The sequence below is a fragment of the Pteronotus mesoamericanus genome, unplaced genomic scaffold (assembly GCF_021234165.1).
Source record: "Pteronotus mesoamericanus isolate MK-2021 breed Mesoamerican mustached bat unplaced genomic scaffold, CSHL_Meso_final contig_181, whole genome shotgun sequence".
Taxonomy (NCBI): Eukaryota; Metazoa; Chordata; class Mammalia; order Chiroptera; family Mormoopidae; genus Pteronotus; species Pteronotus mesoamericanus.
Window position 1 is genome coordinate 8,949,663 of NW_026555077.1, and position 18,110 is coordinate 8,967,772.

An 18,110-nucleotide genomic window follows, 5' to 3' on the forward strand; every position below is an offset into this window, starting at 1 on the left:
CACCCTCATCATTCCTGCTCACTTTCATGTAGGTGTTGCTACCATTTAAGTGTCCTCTAAATATACATAAACTGTATATGGTTTATATATGGTTGATTATTTTTGAAACTGATCAGCCTACTGGAAAGACACAATTAGACATATAGACATGTTGAATGAATGTAGAAAAATCTCACAGTTATATAGAATGACAAAAAAAACCCCCAAAAACCCCCAAACCCCATGGCAGCCCTTTCAGAAAATGTGGTGCTATTTAAGGATTTTGACGGTGGAGAGACTCTGCTAAGCACTGCAACCCATGCAGAGCTACCAGTCTGCGTATGTGTGCACATGAGTGTGGAGGAAGAGAAGGTGATTGGAGAATGGGAAATAATCTCTCTAACTCTGTCTTTCTCACCTTATTTTCTTCTATGGGAAATTAGGCAAAATAGAGAAAAACAAGTTTAGATAAGAACCAAAAGCCTGCTGTATTAGTAATTAGATGAATAAACAATATGATGTAAAACCTTTTTAATTTGTTATCAAGATCATTCAGAATAGGATAAAATTTGAAATAACTGCTATTCCCCAGCCTATTAGATAAGATTTCCCCATTAAGATTAGTCATTTAATTCAAAGTACAAAAATATATATAAAATGTGAGGTGGAAATTGGGCCCCAAGGGTACGTAGGGTCACTAAATTGGTTAGTTAACTTGAAGTGAATGTCACTAAATAGCCATGAGTTAGCTATAAGTGAAAGGATGGCATGTGAACCACTCTGATTACTTGTTAAAGGCAGAAGAGGGAGCAGCTTAGACTATAAAGGAAGGTACTTTTGCAGATGACTCCCTCATATTGACAAGTGATCTGGATAATTTACTGTTTTTCTTTGAAGGTTCATACATGCTTAGCTCTAGTGCAGGTTTAATGAGATACAGACATCTGATACTCAAAACTCTAGGTTTTATGGTATTTTTATTTGTTTTCTCATCTCCTTTTTGGCCTTAATTAAAAGAAACGATATGATAAAATGTGTATTTTCTTTGTGCACACGCATTCATTGATGTTTGCAAGTTTAAATGGAGCTTCTGGATAAGAAGGCATGGCTCATGGATTGGAACATACATTAGGTTCCAGATATCAAAGTTAGCTATAGTTTGACTTTGGGAGATTCTAAAAGCAGCTGTGCTTTGTTGCACTTGCTTAGATCCCAGCAGTGATTTAGTTCTGAGAATTATATATTTGTCTCTTATGTGTCAAAAGTCCTATCCCTTGTGACTTTACAGCTCTGTTTTTGTATTTAATGTAAAAGCATGATAGCTTCACATTGATGATTGTCAGCAGTTGCTATTTATCATCTGTCAAAGTTTTTCTCATGGGAAGGCAGAAAATCAAATGGATTATGGCTGTTTTTTTTTTTTTTAGTTGCTTCAAGGAATCTTACATGACACAAGGAAAAAATATAAAAAAGAATGGTAAAATGACTCCTTGACAAGTAACTTAGCATTCAGATAAATCTGTGATTTTATGCACATAACAAACCTGTCATTCACCATGACAAAAGAGCATATTTTAAAGTGTTATGTCAATTTGCTTGTTTGACCTGTAGGTTGCGTTACCACCTGGCCTAGCAGTTACACAGTTACTTGTAGTTACTTGCTTGTTTCTGGTGAAACAATAAACTCAGTTGGTTTGATGGCACCTCAGAAGAGTGTGAAAGAGATACAGTTGTTGGCTTAATCTCCTTTCATATTTTCCATCTGATTGTTGAAATTATCATCAAATTTCAGTGACTTGTCAAAATTGGGGAAGCCAATCTCATTGAAGAGAGATAGTGAATTTTAGTCATTAATTTTTATTGACCTAAAACAGGTGTACATACTAGCTAGGTTACATTTGGAGATATAAATACTAATGTTGGAAGTGGAATTCACCACACAAAAATTGTGGAATAAGAAGTTTTGGAGTGCAACTCTTACAAAAACATATAAAAATGCTAATTGTGTTTTCAGAATAATCATCTTTACCAATAGACATGAAGTCTATAAGACTACCAGGTTCCCATAGTTCTGTTGTTAACTTTAGATTTTACTTTTGAGATGGACCAAGAGATATGTTTTAGCCCAGATTCCTTAACCTCAGTGATACTGACACTTGGACTGAATTAACTCCTTTGTGGAGGTTCCTCTGTGCATTACAGAATGTTTAGCAATAGCTCTGACCTCTCCTCACTAGATGCCAGTAGTACCCTTGGAGTTCTGTCAAGCAAACATATTTCTTGATTGCCAAATGTCCACTGAAGGCAAAACTGAACCAAGCTGAGAACCACTGTTATGGAGGAATTCATTCATTTCTTACTAACAAGGTTTTGAATAAAAAATTTCTTTGTCCTAGAGTTGCAGCCAGCACTTGAAATAAAACAAACGACTCCAAGTACTCTGAATTAGATGATCAAGGAGCTACCCTGAGTTGGGGCAAATCACTGCCCAACTGAAACTGATCCTACTGTCAACCCATTTGCAATCTATTTCTCTATCTTCAACAGCCACTGCTGAACAAACCAATATAAACAGAGAACTGAGAAAGAAATTATTTTGGGGGCAAAATGCTAGACACTCACCTTTTCTCAGTAAGCAAAGATTGCTGTACCCTCCCTCAAGGTAAAGGGAAGCTCTCCAAGAGAATAATTCCTAAATGTTGAAAGTAGGCGCAAACGGTGCAGACTAATTTTTTATTACTCAACTCTACATTTGTTTAGTTAGAAAACCCTTAACTTTACCCCAGTGGAGTAGAAATTGGTGCAGTGTTCTTTCTGGCAGAGCATGCTGGAAACTTAGACGTTTAGGCACATCCTCCTTTTCAGTTCCCTTTTTTTATCATGAAGAAAAAAAATAAAGACTATATCTCCTATGTATTCTCTAAAATTTGGGGCCACTTCTGAATATCAAAACTGTGCACAATTCTGGTCTAAGGATATCTATTGCTGAAAGGTCAACAGTGCTTAAAGATAATCACAATATCATGTATCTTAAAAAAACATGTAGGTAATCCTCACCTTACCCTACTGCTCCTCTGCAGTCTTCCATGGCTCCTCAGGAAGGAAGACAGAGGAGCAGACAAGAGATATGACTTTGTCTGGATCGCTGTTTGCTAACTGATTAAACACTGATCTCAATCAAGGGTTTAGAAACCTGTAACAAAATGACAGAGGAAACCAGGTGAAGTGGCCACATCAGAAGCCTTGGACCAATCCAGAGTGAACCAAAGTGAATACAGGGACACGCTTTCACCGCCACACGTGGCTGGGCAGGAGACCTCCTTTTCTCCCATCTCTCCATTGTTTCCCCAACACTGAAGGACAAAGCTCTTAGGACATTTCTGTTTCTACAAACTATTTATCACGCTTTAACCCCAAGCTCAAATTATTTTTGCGACTGATGCAATCGTGTCAAGGGTGCTGCTTCAACAACTCTCTACCATTTTGCTCTCCATCATAGAAAAAAATTATATTGATAAATCTGTGACCTACAGTACAATCTCCATTTAGAGGTTATTGTTTGACAGGTGTCTGCTATTTTCATGACCATATGACATTTTTTCAGCAGTTATGTCTCACAGTCTTCTGAACTCAGGCATCACTTGATATTTAACTCTGATCATGGGGAGTTTTTCTTGAACCAGATGTTGACTGATTCATTCAGCTTGCTCTCTCTCTCTCTCGCCCATTTTTTTCCTCTTTGTTTCTTTTCAACATTAATTTTTCTAAGAAAAAAATATTTCTTTTCAAGCTACATCTCCTCATTTCAGAGGACATGTAAACCATCTGGCTATTGTCCTTCTTCTCCCACTATCTCTTTAATCTGCTATTTCCCAAATATTGTTTCCTTCTCCTTATACTGATTTTGCATTACAAAAACCCAACAAACCATCTGGCAAGAGCAGAATTCTCTTTGGAAAGAGGGCAAGAAACTAAGAGTGCAAAAGCCAGAATGTTCTTTAGCATAAAAAGAAAAGAGAAAGATTTGGAACTGTAATAAATTAATGATTTTTGTTCAGTCACTCTTTGCTTCCGGTGAGGAGTTGTGGTCACTGATAGGGATGAACAATATTTAAATGTGCAGCCCAAACACATACGATTTCTAGTCCATTCCTCATTTTCATCTTGTTCTATTGGGAATGTGCATGTTCCCCCTCTGTCTTTCTGCAGTCATCTCTGGCTCAGTTATCACAGCTGATTTTCAAAAGCCTGAGAGGAGGGAATTAGTGCCCCATGTATTTACCTCTAATAATAACGGCTAACATTTCTTGAGTATTTACTATGCGTAGGTTATTCAAAATTTGCATGTATGTGTGTGAACTTTTATGTATAACAGACTTATAGACAAGTGGATGAAATATGTACAGCTTGATGAATTTTCACAAAATGAACACACCCATGTTCACTACCACCCCAATCTTGCTCTTTCTCAGCAACATATGGTTACTATTCTCGTTCCCAAATGTAGCTTTTATCCTGATTCAAATGATATTTGCCATACCCATAGTTCTTTATTACTCTCTTCATTTATGCTTCTATCTGTGGTCATTTTCTTCTGTTTGAATACTTACTGTGGGTCCGCCAAAGAAAATTAACTCAATATTTTTCTTTTTTTGTCTGAAGATATTTATTTTCTCTGAAATTTAAAGGATAACTTTTAGATATAAAAATTTATTCTGACAGTTATTTTCTTTCAGCACTTTAAAGGTATTTTTCTACTGTTTTTTCATCTCATCCTTTTTGTTGGGATATTAGCTGTCAGTTTTATCATTGCTCCTTTGAAGGAAATATGTTTTTTTCCTGCTATTTTAATATTTTTCTTAGTCTTTGTTTTTTAGCAGTTTCTACTATGCTCCTAGGTGTATGTTTATTTTTATCTATCCTGTTTGGAGTTCACAATCATTCTGTGGTTTGATATTTTTAATTTTGGATAAACTTGGCCATAATCTTTACTAATATTGATTTTGCCCCACTTTGTTTTCTTCTTTTCAGTATCTTAATAATACATTGGACCTTTCACCAGTTCTCATAGATTTCAAAAACTCCTTTCTGTACTTACATTTTTTTTCTCTCTGTGCATCCTTCTTGATATTTCTACTGATATGTAAGTTCAATGATCATTCTTCCATGTCCAACATGCTGTTAAACCCATAAACTAAGTTCTCCATTTAAGATATTATGTTCTTTCACTTCTAGAATTTTTATGATGAATTGCTTAATCTTGTCATTTATCTTATTGACCGTACTGATTATAGTTTTTTCTAAATATCTGTTATTTCAAATTCCATATCACTTGTGGATTCCTTTCTATTGTCCATTTTTTCCTTCTCGTGGTTCTATATGTGGTAGCTTGATCACTGTTAGCTGAATGACAGATGTTCTGTATAAAATGTTCTATCTATCTATCATCTATCTATCTATCTACCTATCTATCTATTTATCATCTATCTACCTACCTACCTACCTACCTATCTTATCTATCCATCTACCCAGAGACCACTTATTTTCTAGGAGACAGCTAAAATAAGGGAAAATAACCATAATCCAGTCAAAGACTGAGGTGTCAGGGGATTGGGTCAAAAATCTTTGTAAGACTCAGTCTACTTCTGCTTTATTCTCTATCCTAAAGTAAAGGTAGCCTTCCAGTGTTTCTAACTGAGAGCTTAAGGATCTTACCCAAACATTTTAAATAAATTAACAGTAATTTTTTCTAGTGCTATATATGATACATCCAAAAGTTCTGCTCAGCTTTTCAGTTGATTTATTTTTGCTTTCTTATATATTTTTCTATGCAATATAAAAATTAGCAAATGCATCAAGGAGAAAATTGGTTTAGAGTATTAGCTTCACTCTTCTGCTCCTTCCTCTCCTTAAGATCAGTTCTTTGATGCTTTTAAACCAGGCATTATTAACTATTAATGTGACGTGGATATCTTTGTTAATATGATAAAATTTATGGATAGTTTCTCAGAATAATATTTTTAATATATAAAATAATATAACAATTAGAACTAATATTGAAATTATATCATATTTTAAACTTATAGTTATATATTCTTTATTTTTCATTAATTTTGAAATGGGGTATATTAATCAGGGTTCTGCAGAGAAAAAGAACCAGTAGGATGCATAGGACAGAGAGAGAGAGAGAGAGAGAGAGAAAGAGAGAGTTATTTTAAAGAATTAACTCACATAATTATGGAGGCTGACCATGTTCTGGAAGGTAAACCAGTACCTGGAAACCTAGGAAATAGCCAAATTTCCAATTCAAGCCAAATTCCTATGTGCTGGCAGAATTCCTTCTTGCTCAGGGGAGGTCAGTCTTTGTTCTATGAAGACTTTCAGTTGATTAGATGAGGACAGCTACATTATGGAGAGCGATCTGCTTTACTCAAAGTTCACTGATTTAAATGTTAATCTCATCCAAAAAACAGCATCATGGAAACATTCAGAATAATGTTTGACCAAATATTTAGGCACTATGGCCCAATCAATTTGACATAAACTATTAACCAGCAGAGAAGATAAGTATAAATCATATCTTAAGATGTTTACAAGTATAATAAGGAGTAAAAGTATCTGTAGTTTTATTGTTCATAATATTCCAGATAATACTAATACTAGTGTGGATTTGGCTTATATTTACGATGGAATAAAATGATAAATTTTAGTCTGAGATGACTAAAAACAGTAGCATAATAATTTTTCCCATTCATGTTCACAAACTTCATACATTCTCTCATGGATCCCACATTAAGAAACCTTGTCTTTTTTTAAATTCCACTTTTTTTGGTTTAGCTCTTCTTGTTAAAATCATAGATATGCTACAAGCTATTCCACAGGCAAAATCTCTTTATGAATTAACTTATTCTTCACAATAAAATCCCATGGGTAAAGTCTGTTATTATTCTTAGTTTAAATATCAGGAGACTGAGGTATGAGGAGAATAAATGATAAGGCACACAAAGTCAAAAATTTTTGGAATAAGGTTCAAATTGGGGTTGTCCCTAAAGCTTGTACTCTTACTCTACATAAATCTTATAGCCTTAGCATATCTGCAGGGTATCAGGCAGAATTTTGAACTAATGTGAACAGTGTTTTCATGATCTACCTTTATTAATCTCAAAAGGATTTTTAGTAAAAAATAAATAAATAAAAATAAAACAAAATAATCATAAGCTCATGAGCTGAGTGCCTGTAGATTCTGGGGAAAAAATTTATTTCTAGTTTGCTTCTTGCTAAAAAGGGGGAATCTCATTTTTTTAAATTAATTCAATAGTAATAGCACTTCATATATTGTTTGCATTGCTGCTAGCTACGGATCTGTACAGGGCATTCTTCCATGGTGTTTAACTCTGACTTCACTACTGGCCCTATGATATTTCTGACTTTATATTAGCTTAAGATCCACCAAGATCTGGATTAATTCTGCAGTTTTAAGAGTTTTGTATTTATAGTAAAACTTGTGTTTGACTTCATCTTATAAAGTTAATTTAAATTAAATATTCAGCCTAGATCTAGATCTGAAGTCCAATGACAAAAGTTTATTGTCAGTGTAGCCCTATTAAAGATCAGATCCATTTGGTCCACTGTTAGAGTGATTTGCTGTACAAAATGTATATAATGGTAAAAATAGTTCTAATTTCTCTTGAATTTTTTAAACAACATGAAATTCACATAGTACACAGAAGTCTTCTTGCATTCTTTTCCTTTATACTTCCTATCTTCTCCAGCAGATATCTTCTCAACATATTTTATCCTTCTTAACCTTCTTCCTTACATTAAAAAAATGTGTGAAGGTAGAAGAGAAAAAAGACTGAGTAAGCAAAACCAGCTTTCTCTTTTAAGAACATGGGCTGTGGAAGGGCTGAGAATTCTCATATTTTAATTATTTTTATCCATTTATATATACCATTTATAACAAACCATAGAAGTTAGAATGAAGCTTCTAATAAGATAAGGCTTGTCTTTTTTTAAGGAAAGTTGGTATCCATTAAAAAGTTTTTCTAAAATTGTATGTATTCTTTGACAACAATTTTATTTCTAAAAATGTTTTTATAGTGTATTGCCCATGTAAAAAAATATATGTTTCAGTTTATTTATTACTCTAGTATGTGAAGGAACACATTATTGAAAACAAGTTAACGACCAGCAACAAATCGATAATAGATGCTGAACACTTTTGTTTAAAAAATGGAGGACTGTAAGTGTGTGTACGTATGTATTCTTTTTTCTGCATAGAGAAATTTTGGGAGAATGCAAGAAGCTGATGATACTCTTTGCTTCAGAAGAGTGAGTGGCCATGGGGCAGAGTGTGAAAAAACTTACCATTAAATATCATCCTTATATTTCTTTTTAGATTCAAAGCTTGGAAATACGTTGTCTGTTAAAAATTAAAATGATTTAAAATCTTGCTTGGTTTACAGTCCTTGTACAGCTTTGATTGTCTTCCAGGGCTATAATATGTGTGTCTCTTGTGCTTTGTGCTGAAGAGTCCATTTCTCTCCTTGTGATCTTTTTTATAATTATTCAAAAACCAATATGCTATTAAATACCTTAACTTGTGACTCCCAAAACAAGTCAGTCTGCCTTTATCAGTCCAACAGTGATCTGGGGATTTCATCCTACAAATTGGGGAAGTCCATAACTCCACCAAGACCCTCTTCTTGGGTCCCTTAGAAATGTTTACCCTTCTTCATTATCTGTCCTCTGGATTATTTGTCATTTCCATCCACCATTTTTGTCCTAAAATTTGTTCAGAGCATTTCAGATTATCATCATTTAATTGTTGTCTTTTTCCAGTTCTTAAATCTCTATAAAAATGTACTTTATGTGTGAATTTAGGCTCCATTTTTAAGTTTCTAAAATTTGAAATATAGTTTAAGTTAGTATGTTGTATTTTATCAAAAATGCACTGAATGCTTAAACACAGGTATGAGCAGAGAAGAATTTGAATACTGCTAGAAGCAGTTATTCTTAGGACTCAACAGGCCTCAAACCAACCTCCAGATAAGACCTTAAATCTTGACAGGTTTTTAAAAGTTGCAGCCCAACAGAACTGTCATTATGAAAGCACATATCCATGTTTCTGAGTCCAGGTTTTCAACTATGGTAGCCTCCAAATGAAGTCTTTTTTTCCTCCCTTTATTACCTACTAATCTCAGACCAAGCACAGTGTCTTTGCAGGACTGAAACACAGTTTCAGACTAGAGAGATATATATCTTTCTGCCAAGTATTTCCTCATAGGGAATTGCAGAATGGGAGCAATGCCAAGAGGTACTCACTGGGCAGTTTTTCCTTAAGGAGAGAGCTTAAAAATGTCTAAAAGTGCAATGTGCTTGAATTTAAGTGTATGTTTGGTTGTATCTTATGAATGGGATGTGTATTATCCTTATTAATAATGGTGCATATCTGTCAAAAAATTCTAATAATTATATCATTTAACACTTAAATCTACACATCTGTGTTCTGACTTTAGTGCCATTACGGTTTTCTCCTAGAACCATGGGTGGATATTTGTCTTTCATGTGTTGTACTTAAAAGGTGCACTTACTGATTTCTCTTAAAAAAAACAAACAAAAAAAAACTTGCTATAATGGTGAATTGATGTCTTCACCATCAGAAACCAAATACTGCTAGCAAATTTTAAATAGCCAGTGTCCTGCACAAAGAAAATCAAACCAAACAAACAAACACAGGTTCAGAATCGATCAATCAATCAATACAATTCTTCTGTTTTACCCATCGCACTTGTTGTTAACCTTAGGACAACACAGCTTCTCCGCTCTCTAATCTAAAGTTCAAGAGCTGCCTTTTTTCTGCAGCAGATTTTCCTGAGTAGGTCACGTTCTATCCTTCCTTTAGGATCAGAGTCCTCTGTTCCTTGAAAGTGAAACAACAGAGGAAGGAGACGTTTAAAAAACCATTTCACCCCACCCCAACACACACACACACACACACACACACACACACGAACACACACACATGAACACACACACACACAGTACCTGGGGTTGAGCGCCCAAAGCCCCTACAGAGTTTAACAGAAACTGATGTGTTGAAATTTAAGCAAAATTCTGTTGGACCTCCAACACCAGGTTGATTTCATCTCTGTTACTGTACATTCTAACACAAGAGTCTGCGGATAAAAGAAAAAACAAGGCCATGGCTAGGTTTTTAAAATTTCCTCTCACAATTGTTTCTGCTTCCCAGGCGATGGAGGAAACGGCGTGAGCATGATCGGGGTCGCAGACTGTGGGTTTGGGATCGAAGGGAAGGGAGGGAAGGCGGCCTCTCCGGCGGCGGACGTCTCCACCACTCAGTTCAAGCACGTCGGCCGGTGCTCAGTGTGCACGGGCGGAGCAGCTGCGGAGGTCCGTGGCGCTCGGCCAGTTCATCATGCACAGGCTTTACCATGTAAGCCGTGTTCCTCTGTCTGCTACTTCGCGTCTGTCCCCCTGTACCAGGGGTTCCTCATGGGGGGTCACGCGACCATCTAAACCATGTTTCCAGAGTACTCTCTGGTGCTGGACCAGGATGTGAAGTCGGACACAGCCATGCTGCACCCAGAGCTCTATAAGGACCTCACCAAAAGCAGATCCTTACTCTTTAAGACCTCGGTCTTCTGGGTTTTGCTCATCATTTACCAAGGCAGCCTCCTCATGTACGGGGCCCTGGTGCTCTTTGAGTCTGAGTTTGTCCACATGGCCACGTCGTTCATGGCCCTCGTCCTCACCGAGCTGCTGATGGTGGTACTGACCGTCGGACGCGATGCTGGCTGATGGTCGTGGCCTAGCTGCTCAGCCTCGGCTGCTATGTGGCCTCACCCGCTGTCCTGGGTATTTTGACGTGGCCTTTATCACGACAGTGACCGTCATGTAGAAGGTGTGGGCCATCACTGTGGTCAGCTTCTTTCCATTCTATGTCCTCGAGCATTTGCAGTGCAAGCTGTCCCTGCCCAGCTACTCCAAGTCGACCTCCTAGCGCCAAGCCCTGGCTGGCACCATGGGGTGCTGCGGGGTCAGCTGTGCAGTGGCCACCGAGACAGGAGGGTGAGCACATGGAGTCTGAAGGGTGTCCCCTTTTTATTTTTCAAAATTTCATTTTCATATTGAACCAGCTTTCATTTCCGTTGAAAATGAACCCTGATTATTTCAGTTACTGTAAAGCATTCATTTTACCCTGGTTTCTGAGAACTGAAATGAAAGGCATTTAGTGTTCTGCAGTTTCCCAACATTCACGTGCGTTCTTTACTGTTCAGACGTAGAAAGTCATCCCTGTTCAACTGGAATAAAACCCAGGCACTGGAAAAAACAAACAAACAAACAAACAAACAAAAAACAACAGTAAAAACGATTTCACAAGAAGACCCCCTCTAGGATGAAGTTTAATTTTTTTCAAAAAATGTAAAAAAAAATGCCCCCTTCTCTCCATAGCTGGACAGGAAATATAGTCAAATGATCTCTTTATAAAGATGTATGATTTCTGTATAGCACTAATATAATGACTTGTGTTTGTTCATTATTTGTTGCACTGCTGGACTACGCCTAGTATGGACTCTAGTCCACAGTAGGTGCATGCTAATATTTTGTGAAAAAAATGAATGTTCATGGTATATAAAATACCACAAGTGGTTGAGGGTTATTTAGCACTAACTTTGGGAATTCTCATCCAATTACTTGGGCTACAATAAAATATCTGGATATCTTTGTCTAGAGAACAAACAAAACAAAACAATACAAAACAAACCATAATATAGAACAAATAACAATGTGTATTACACAGGCAAAATTTACTGGTTGGAGAGTTGGGAAATGTATTTCAGATGGCTTATAGGGCACATAAAATACAGGATGATAACACATTGTTCTCAAACAGGAGGAAAAAAAAGGAGAAATATAAAATAATACTGTCAGTAGGTCCTAGTAACTTTGAGATATTTCTGGGAGGACAAAGGAGCTGATTTGAGCCTTTAAGTAGAGAGTTAACTATTCAGAGGGGAAAAAAAAAGAAGGAAGAGGGGATTACAAAAAACTGGGGTACTATATTAAAACAAGAGAATGGGATTAACATATTTAACATAAGTCTAAGGGTGGGGGTTAAATTTATTTGTGTGTGAGGAGTTCTCTTTAGAGAAAATAAAATAAAATTATGAAAACAAAATTAGGACATGCCCCTTCATAGCCTGAGCAAGCGAGATATCCTGATGTTTCAACTTCATTAGTTTCTAGGTATACCTGCCTATATGTGTGGTAAAGGGGACTGTCCACATAATAATCAACACATTTCTGTGGGAACAAGGAAAAGGGAGACTGGCAAGAACAAACGAGATGCAAAAGACTAACATCTCAAAACGTTAAATTTAAGCTTGATTCTATAAGCAGTGAAAAGCTTTTGGATATTTTCCCACAATATCCTGAAATGTAAAAACTACTATCTTTGAAAGATTCATTTAGGGAGAGAGTAGGTTTATTAAAGAATTGAGGCAAAGAGACCCATTGCAAAGATATATGTGTAATTCATGAGGTGATAAACTTTATAACAGACTTTGTGCATTGTACCATAATAGGAATTATGTTCTTTATGAAAATGATACATTTTAACTGGTGTTAAAAGTAACAAAATAAGAGTATTGTGTCAGAAATAAAAAGTTACATATGAGGAGGAATATTATTTCTATTTAAATCATTTTATTTAATGAGTCTTTGAGAACAATAATTAATAAATTTTTACAGTTCACAGCCTAATAATTATCTGATAAGTTAGACATAACATTCTCTGAGATTTTTTTAAACCAAATTTTAAAGTTATTAAGAATTTTTTTTGTTTTGATTTGATTGACATGTGCCTGAAGATATAGGACCCAAGTCTCTCATCACATTCCCCTGTGTGCTCAGAGCTATCTCAGGTTTCATTGGGAACTTCAGGCAGAGATAGACTCCTTGAATGTTAGAGATATCTACAGGAAAATTTAGGCATCCTATCCTGTTTCTTCATTTGGCAAATAAAGCTAAAATTCAGTTTCTTTTTAGTATTGTAAGAAAACAGCAAGTTTTCTAACTGAATGTCAAGATATTTTCTTGAGTAAGATAAGATCAAAATTCAAAAAAGTAATGATCTGGGAGAAGGAGCTTTCTGATAACTCTTAAAAAGGCTTGTAGAGCTGTTTTTCTAAAGAAAAATCAGCATACTTTATTAGACATGCTTTGTTATGTTCAGACTTTTGGACAGAACTTGGAAAAAGAGAAATGTTAAATTAAAAGAAAAAACTGGAGAGACATCTTTTTAAAAACACATACCAAGTACCACACATGGATGTTAAAACTATTGGAGAAAATTTGGGAGGAACAGGATATTTATCAAGGAAAAGAAACCACCCTTAATATTACTTATTAGCTGCAAGACAACAATAAGGTACCATGTGCAACCTAGATGGGAATCTTGTTTAAAAAAGCAGTCAGTCACTTAAAAAAAATTGAAGGGTGAGAGGAGGCATTGGGAGGAATTTGAACACAGTTTACCAGGAATTAACTGTAATGATGTCTATATATTTAATTGTAGATTGGGCCATTTGCTAGACATTATGGTTTGTTTAAATGTGGTATGTGATGTGATGTGGTGGGGGGGCAGGGTGTGCATGTGTGTGTGTGTGTGTGTGTGTGTGCGCACGCATGTCTGCAATAGAAACAGCAGGGAGAGGTAGAAAAGATGTGAAATCCTTCTAAGACTCCATTAGGATCATGTGCCATGCAGCACAGGTTAAACACAAAAAAGGAGATGGGACGTTAAGCCTGAGAAACAAGCCAATATTTACCACACCATTCCCCCATTTTATAGCCTCTGTTTTCTAGTGTTTGTTCTTTCTGCTTTTCAGACAGCATTTCTCCTACCATGCTGTTTCTCTGGGGTCCTTTCAGCTTCTTCTGGAGGCTGTCAGAAGAAAACTCCAAAGTGTCTATTGCTCTTCAAACATTGTAAGTTTTCATTCAGTCCGTGCCAATTTCATCTTTTACAAGCAAAAAGGACTGTCTAGGTATTTCATTAAAAAAATCAAGAAATAAGAAATTAAAAGTAAAAAAAAAAAAAGCTCCTATCTTGAGTCTCTACCTTTAGCAGCAGCAAAGGCAAGCAAAGAGCTTTGAAATGTGAGCCTTTTAAAAAAAATGACATCCTCTTTCACATGCTATCTTTTGGTCAAGGAGGGGATTTTTTGTCTAATAAAATTCCTGGGTATTGAGGCTTCTTCCTCTGCCACTCTTCCCATATTCTTAGTATCTATATACTGATTACTACTTGTGGTTCATAATACTATAGGTATTTCCAGTCTCCAGTCTCTACTTGCACACCACTATATTTGGTGAATGGATTTGTGTTTTTATTGATCTCTAGGCTTAACCCTTCTATTCTTCTGTTTATTGGTATTTCTTTTAGCCTACTAGTTCTTTTTCAACAAATACTAAGATCATAGAGACCTGAAACATGGCAGAGCCATGGATATTGTTGCTGGGTGACAAAAACAAAGGCAATGAAGATCTAAGGCCTGGCTCTGGGTCACCAGGGTGTGGGACTTCCTACTCTGCAAGCCTCTGCTGAGTTGGGACTTCTGGACTACCACCTGACTACCTGGTTATGGCATATCTAGGAACATTCTCCTTTCCACATTTTTGGGACACGCAATGTCTTCAAGTGTTTTTCTTGCAGGCTCTTTTGCCATATATGAGTAAATAATCAGTCTGTTTATCAATCTGTCAATAAAAAGTTTATTACTCCATGAAAATCTGCCTTTCCTTTTTTCCCTTTGTTGTGTGTGTGTGTGTGTGTGTGTGTGTGTGTGTGTGTGGTTGCCTCTCTCACCACCCCCTACAGGAGACCTGACCCGCAACCCAGGCATGTGCCCTGACTGAGGATAGAACCAGCGACACTTTGGTTTGCAAGCCAGCACTCAGTCCACTGACCCACACCAGCCAGGGCTGCCTTTCATTTTATCTCACTACACTCTCCCAGGTAAATGTCATTACTATTACCTATTGCATGAGTGAGGATGCTAAAAATCAGAAAGGTCAAATGACGTTGGCTTACAGATGATACAGGTGAGAGAGAGGACTGGGTTTCCAGCCTCTGGCTTTTGTTATTGCATGATGTTAAATTTTATTTGCAATGTTATCTTTATGTTTGTACATGTCTCCCTGGTGGTCATCTCCAGCCCCACTCACAAGTGGGGTCACCTGACACCATTTACTGCATTGGGAAGAAGCACAGGAGCAAGACTTTCTTCCCTGTGTCCCAACCGCCCTGATGACCGTAAAACTGTGCTGCTCATGAGAGCTCCTGAGAGTTTGTGAGAATCTGCTCTCCTACCCACAAGGAAAAGAATCAGAATCAACAGTGCAACTACACTCTCCTGCCACTCTTCTTCCTTTTACATGAAAGGTCTCTTCTAATGAAATATGAATATAAGATAAATTTTCAAGGTGGTAAAAGAGCTCTGATCTGCACAGAAAAATAAAGCATAACTATTTGAAATCATTTACTCTTCCACCATCTTAACCTACTTTAATCCATCTAAAGGCCCTAACGTTCCTGTCACTGAACTACTTTTGTCCATCTCATTCCAGAGATTAGTCTTATTAAGTTTGTCGCAGAAGGTAGTATCTAGAATGTCTGCAATTGGATTCAGAGCATATAGCTATTTCCTCTTAGTGTTTCATTTGAACTTCCGACTATCTCTGGCCTTCAATAATCAGAATCAGCGATTTTCAACCATTGTGCTGTGACATACTGGTGTGCCGCAAGGATTTTTAAAGCATGCAGTACTTGACTATTTAGTCAGAAGTACTGACCTCTTTGTCCTTAGATTGTCAAATTAAACAATGACAAAAGCCAACACAATAGCAGTCTGATGTAAATGAATCAAAATCATACCCATTTTTTTGGTCAGGTCAGCAAAAATTATATATTTCTTGGTGTGCTGCAGAATTTTAGAAATTACTTTATGAGGTGAAAAAGGCTGAAAATTGCTGATCAAAATCAAAAGGTAATTTTGAGTTCCAACTATTTTTGAGTACCAGTGAAGTTTGCAATGTTTCTTTAGGTATACAAAAAAATAAAAAGAGCATAAAAATGTGATTGTCCTTAAGAAGTTTATAACCTTGGTTGGAAAGTAAAATTAACTAACTTTAAAAAGAAAAATTATGTGACAGGAATATACTGTAATCCAGGTGTAATATAGTAAATTGTGCAAGTGCTTAGAAACAGAAAGAAATACGCAGTAATGAGAACTCGGAGACTGATGGTGATGAGTGAAAAGGAAGCATATTCTGTGTAATCTTCTCATCTGGAGAATAGAATTTTAGTGGTAGCTGGGACAGGAATATGAATACAGAGGGGTGGAGTCAAGTTCTGTGTTTGAGATCTTGTAGGCTGAGCAAATGATCACTGCACATTCCCAAAGATCCCAATGCCTGGATTTTCCTTTGAATTGTACAGCCTCCATAAACAGGCACTCTCCAGAAAATTTTCATCAGTTCCAAAGTGCTAATCTGTCTATTTGCAACAATATTTACTCCTTTGAGAAGTAAATATTGATGGTAGTACTGACTAAAACTCAATATCTTTGAAACAAGCAACTTTGATCATTTGTTAAACTGCCATTAAAAAGAAGACTGGTGGATGTAATTATTCCTATCCATCTCAGAAAAAAATGGGGTAAAAGCTACATTCAAAGTGTCTTTAGAGATTCTAAACATATAATCTTAGAAACTCACATCTGAGCATTCAAAAGACAGAACGCACTTTCTAGATGTCCTTCAAAATTTTTATAAGTCCTCAGAAATATGTTGGTAGCATACTTCAAAAAATTTAGACCATTTTCGTCAATGGGCTAAACTTTCACTGATGAACAGAAGAGAAGGTCTTATGCTTGCAGTAATAATACAACACTTTGTACTTCTGATAACACTTTTATCTGAGGAACTCAAGGCACATTAAAGGAAAGATAGAAATAAGGGGAATGGGAGTAATAATAGCACAGTTAAAGCAAGTGTAGAAATATTCTATATAGATCAAGGTCAAGAATTTCCAAAGTGGTTACAATAATGTAACTGCATAGTTCCTGATCTCATGCACAAATGTAGCAGCCCCTGCAGATTGCAACAGAAAACTCAGTGTAGAAATGGAAACTACAAAAACATTCCCCAAAAGAACTGTCTAGCTACAGCTCTTTAGGGCAGAGTTTTATAATATCACTTGAACTCCGGTACATAGCTTCCCTATTCACTAGTGAAGTTGGATATTACTGTCCCAACAGTAAAAAGAAAAAGATCTGTTCCAGGTTAACATGATCTAGCACCATAGCCTCCATGAGGGCAATTATATAAAATGCTGACAAAATTCAGCCACAAAGGATACAGGTGATTATCCCAAGTGTTCTGTGAGTCTCTGTGAAATTGCAATAGACATTATGGCTAGAATTGTATATGGTCAAACACTTAGGAAAAAATGTCCACAGTTACCCTTGTGGAAATTCAAAATATATTTACTCAAACCTGTATGTATTTTCCCCCACCAAACACTTTGTAACATTACTGGGGACAGTCCTTTTTAAAAAACACTGTTTAGGGAGAATGGTATGGTAAAAATAAAATTCTTGCAGACATTCGAAGAGCTGGCTGTGATGTCAGCAACTAGATATATGACTATAGATAAAACATTTAGGTTTTCTAAGCCTCAGTTTATTTGCCAATAAAGTGAGGATTTTGTAGTAGACAGCATAATCTTTAGTTCTTTTTGGCAATAAAATTCTGTGATTTTATTTGAAGCATTCATTTAGAGCTTAACATCTGTAAATACACCATATGGACCTCATGCTAAATTCACAAGAATTTATAAGAAAGTTCAGTTCATAAGAAAAATACCCATCAGTATAATGATACAGACCTATCTACACTCTCTTGTTCAGGTAAAATTTCTTATTTTTGCAAATGAAGAGTTCATCAATTTCTTTGATTCCTCACAAACACCTTACTAAGTACAATTTCTGCAGCTATAAAATTATGTAAAAGTTCGGTTAAATGCAATCTCTAGATGATAGTAA

The 18,110-nt window shown here is 36.2% G+C and overlaps 1 pseudogene; it reads left to right on the forward strand.

Moving 5' to 3' along the window:
- The first annotated feature begins 222 nt into the window (after positions 1 to 222).
- On the forward strand, positions 223 to 11,058 carry LOC129065603 (probable phospholipid-transporting ATPase IIB; annotated as a pseudogene).
- Positions 11,059 to 18,110: the final 7,052 nt, after the last annotated feature.